Source organism: Tarenaya hassleriana, unplaced genomic scaffold (assembly GCF_000463585.1).
Source record: "Tarenaya hassleriana unplaced genomic scaffold, ASM46358v1 Cleome54, whole genome shotgun sequence".
In the NCBI taxonomy this organism is placed as follows: domain Eukaryota; kingdom Viridiplantae; phylum Streptophyta; class Magnoliopsida; order Brassicales; family Cleomaceae; genus Tarenaya; species Tarenaya hassleriana.
Window position 1 is genome coordinate 280026 of NW_010968045.1, and position 5480 is coordinate 285505.

The following is a 5480-nucleotide window of genomic DNA, read 5'->3' on the forward strand; positions in this document are numbered from 1 at the left end:
ATCTCCGTCGCTCTTCCACGATCCCCTTCTACACACGATCTCCGAGCATTTGCCTCTTCTCTCTCCCTGGTAGGATCTGACATATAAATGGGCCGATAAGGCCCATTACTTTGGGCCTACGTTATCATTATCACTTCCTTATTCAGCCCATTAAGCTAATTATAACAATTTCGGTATGGTCCAACAAATTATTAGCGCATAATAAAAATCAAACGGAGATGCTTCATTTGACACTAAATGCATATTATTATTATTATTATTATTATTATTATTATTATTATTATTATTATTATAGGATCTGTAAACACACATTCATACATATATATACATATATGATATATAACATAGAAAACATAACTATAAATAGTGGATAGTATTGATTTGAATGATTTTTTTGTAAGGGTTATGTTTTACACAAGAATTTTGGTAATCAATTTCTTAATTGGACCGTCTAACTTTCAAATGAACTGTTTAGATATTCTTAAGATTTATTCTATAATATTTTTTTTGGGTAATCGAATATCCATAGTCAAAGTACAGACTAATCTCGAAATCGGAAATAGAACATGTGATTGGAATTACGTTCGAACTCGTACCGAAATGCGTACCCGTTTTACCGATTGAGTTACCAAAATTGGGTTTTATTCTGTATAGTTATGTAAATCTATTTAGATTCATAAAGAATTTGATAAGAGGGCTACAAATTTCTTCGTTTGTAATCTTTGAAAGAGAAGACAATAATTAATGTTATAGAATCCGTCGTTAGAATTCGAATGATAACATTATGCAACCAACGAATTATAAATGCATGGACGGTGCAAAAAGCCGATTATTCCATATAGTACACACACATGAAATAAATATGAAAAATGAAAAAGAAAAAAGGTAACTAATAAAGGGTACGAGCCAATGTTATCATTATGAAATTAATGATTAGGGCTACAGATATAGTCCAAGTGGACTACCCACAAAAATATTTGGCCCGACCAGGATACCCTATAATCTATAAAGCACACCTAAATGATATCAATACTTGGTGCAATATATATATATATATATATATACACACTTATATACATATATATCTACCTATATACATATAGATATATACATATGTATGCATATATGTGATATGCATGAGTGAGCATAGAGTAACCCACAAGTGTATTCGTACCATATATATATAATGTATATATACATATAGATGTATACATGTATGTATATATGTGATATGCATGAATGAGTATAAAATATACCACAAATGTATACGTAATATATATATTCTGTTGTTATTTTGTTGCTATTTGCAACGGATGTTTCCGTTACATGTACATTGGTATTTGGTAACGGAATCCATTTTCAACGAAAAAATTGCAACGGATGTCAGATGATGTCGGTTGAAATATGCGTTGAAAAATGTAATTATCAGTATATTTTATATGTTTTCAACGGATATACCCATTGATATTCGAGTTTTTTTGTAGTGTATAATATATTTCGCTCTGTAGACAAATATTAGAGAGCCATTTATAGCGATTTTGAATATTAGAGAGCCATTTTTATATGATGCAGATATTCAATTTTTACATTTTAACCGTTAATTTTAACAGTTTATACCACATAAAATTTTCAGTATTCTTCTTCCATTGAATTATATTTATCTTTGTTTGTTTTAGCACACGCCATAAAATGACATAAGTTATGATATGGTTATAATGACGTCATAAATGATTTAAATTTTCTAATGATATTATTTGTTAAAATTCCAATCGAGCATTTGGATGAAGAAAAGAAATGGGTTTAGTGCATAATAAAACATAAATTAGTTTATGAAATGTTTTAAATGAGGAGAAAAAAGCCACAATATGTCAATGCCATAATTTTCTTACATATTATGAATCTCTTCTGAAACAGTTAAATGCAACTTAACGGGGTGTCCTATGACGTCATTGCTGAGCATTTGCTTTAGACATCATAAGCATGATTTGATTACATGATTTAGCTATGATGATGATCATCATGATGATGATGATCATGATGGTGATGTTTATATGGTAAATATCATAACTCACCTAGGCAATAAAAATTGTTTAGAAGCGGAGAAAAAGAAAGAAAATACAAAAAAACCATAATATAAGTAGAAGGAAATTGTACAAACTGTTTTATGTACGTACGATACGTATGTATGTTATGTATGTATGTATGTTATGTATGTATATATGTTATGTATATATGTTATGTATGTATGTTATGTATGTATGTATGTTATGTATGTATGTTATGTATGTGTGTATGTACGTATGTATGTATGTACGTACGTTTGTATGTATGTATGTATGTATGTATGTATGTATGTATGTATGTATGTATGTATGTATGTATGTTATGTATGTATGTATGTATGTATGTATGTATGTATGTATGCTTTAGGGCATATTACATATATGCAATTTCCGGTGATGGCTTATATGGACTAACAAACATTCCATTAATTACAGTTAGAAGAAGATATTTATATATAAATTATCACTCATTTTGTAAATATTTTCTGGTTCTAACTATATTTACAAACCATTAAAATCCCTCGTTTACGCATAAGACACGTTTTCTTTTAAGTTTTATTTTGTCTATTTCATATATAATATATATATAATAATAATAATAATAATAATGTTATTTTCTTTCTTTTTTTTTTGATAAAAAGAAAAGAAAATACAAAAAGAAAAAAATGAAAATAATAATAATAATAATATTAAAATAATATAACGCGATAGCCTTGTTTTTGTTTTTAATAACATTATTTAAAAAAAAATTGAAATTATTTTTTGCACTATAAATATTATGTGATTGGATGCTGTTTTTGAAAATTGATTTGTGTGGAATCGGATATATCTCTTGTTAACCTTTTTGTTCGTTTGGTTAAAATTAGGGGTGTCAAAACGAGCCCGGCTCGTGAGCTGGCTCGTGGTTCGCCAGAAAACGAGCGATCTGAACCGTAATTTTTTCAGGTCGTTAAAAAACGAGCCTAACGAGCCAGAGCTCATTGAACACGTGTTCAATGAGTCTGGTTCGGCGAGCTGCTCAACGAGTTGGTATTTTTTTTTTAAAATAAATTAAATTTACATAAAAAAAACTCTAATATAATTTTATATTATTTTTTTTTCATATTATTTATATGATATTATAAATATACTAATTATTATGATGGTGATAATTGAAAATATTAAATGATATTGGTGTTTTAATAAATTTTTATGTATTTATTTAAATTTATAATTATATTTAAAATAAATATAAATAAAAAATATTATATATCCTTGGCTCAACGAGCCGGCTCATTCAGATCGGAAAATTGGTAAGCGATCTGAGTTGAGGTTTTTCTGGTTCGTTAGAAAACGAGCCTAACGAGCTGAACCCAAAACGATCCGAGCCAAATAAGCCGAGCCCAAAAAGATCCGAGATGGCTCGTTTGACACCCCTAATCAAAATCATTGCAATATTTGTTCCACTTGGTTCTTTTTAGAGAACCTTATCATAATTGCATTGCTAAATAATGACTTTAATTTAATTATGACAGTTTATGATTTTAGGCCCGGAAGAATCTTTTTTAAATATATTTGTACAAAAAAGCGTATTTTAATCTGTAAAAAATAGAGTTTTTATAGATTAAAAACAAAAATATTAAACTAGTTTTTATAAAATATATTTACTATATCTATAATAACCACTATATATTATATAATTCGTTTTAATCAAAAGAATCCAAAATCATTTTTTATATACTAAGTTTATAATTAATAAAAATGAATAATTATGTTACTTAGATTTACGTTTCAAGTTCTTCGTAACATTTGAAATTTCTGATTATCCTTTTGGAAAAAATCAATTATTTATCGATATCTTAATTGTTTGAAAAAAAAATTAGGGATGTAAACTAAATAATTGATTGAAAATATAAACAAATAATTCAAAGGATATAATGTATATTACAATCAAATTAATAGAGTGGTTCAACAGAATGAAATATTGGTATTTGGTATTTTAGTTTTATGGCACATTTCCATCCTTTGTTATATGAAAACTCGAATATGATATTTAATTTAAGTTTATTTCATATATCATATTTGATTTATTATCTAAATTATTTCTAAAAATATTATTTTTAATCTTTTGACTAACAATATATAAATTCTATATAAGAAAAATATATTCTTTTTAACATGCGCCCTTGTATTTTAAATACAAAAAGAAATGTACAGAAAAGAATATATATATATATATATATATATATTAAATTCAACGTAAGCTTTGTATAAAATTTTATTACATTTACATGGAAAAAGAATTTATTCTCTGTTATATTATTATATATTAAAAAAATAAATGATTAAGAGAAATAAGGATCATAAATAGTATATACGCACTCAAAAACCCTAAAAAAGACACCAAAAATGGCTACAAGGAAAAGCATATTAATTTGGCATGCGTTCGCCACCTCTGTTCATATTCTTTATAGCCACCAAATTACTTTACAATAAACTATACATATATATATATACATATATATTGTGCATTCGTGCGCACAATATACTTATATTCCTGTCTTTTTTTCCTCTATTTTGTTTAATCTAAAAAAGTTAAGAATGGAAATTCTAAACGATCTATATTAGAGACGGCCATTTCGGTTTTCGGTTCGGATTCGGTTCGGTTATATTCGGGTTCGGTTATAGAAAAATTATAACCATTCGTTATATTCGGGTTCGGTTCGGTTTCGGTAAAAAAAACTCATTTTTTTTAAAGAATATCGTCGGTTTTTTCGGTTATTTTTTATTTGGTTCGGTTCGGTTCGGTTTCGGTTTTTTCGGGTTTAAGAAAATCATAACCGTTCGGTTTTGATGTCGGATTCAATTCAGGTACGGTTATGTCTTATTCGATTCGGTTCGGTTCAGTTATTCGGTTAATAACCGAAATGGCCACCCCTAATCTATAGATACGTGTGTGTGAGTATCTATAGGGTGGAATTTAAGTCCCGCCACTAAAAAAGATAAAAATATTTATGATTTATTGAATCATAGATAATTATTTAATTAGTCGGAGTGCTTGCCACGTGTCTACTTCCCAACTAAATTTTGAACTCAATAAATGACATTTTTGGACTCACATTATCTATTTTTTTTTCATTTCTTATATTCCATTTTATCTTTTAATTGAGGTTTCCCCTTTTGTTTTTTTTTTTAATTCAATAAAGTTTTAATGTTGTTTTCAAAGTATTTAATCATATGGTTTGAAAGGAACAAAAGTATAATCATATGGTTGCTTTTTGTAATATGAAGTTAATCAAGCTTAGTGTGGTTTTAATTAACTTAGTATTCCTAAATCTACTATCATTATAAAGATATTTAACCTAATGATTAATAAAGGGGTTTTCTTAAAAAATAACCAAATCTAAGTAGAATTTGAAATAAACATATATATATATA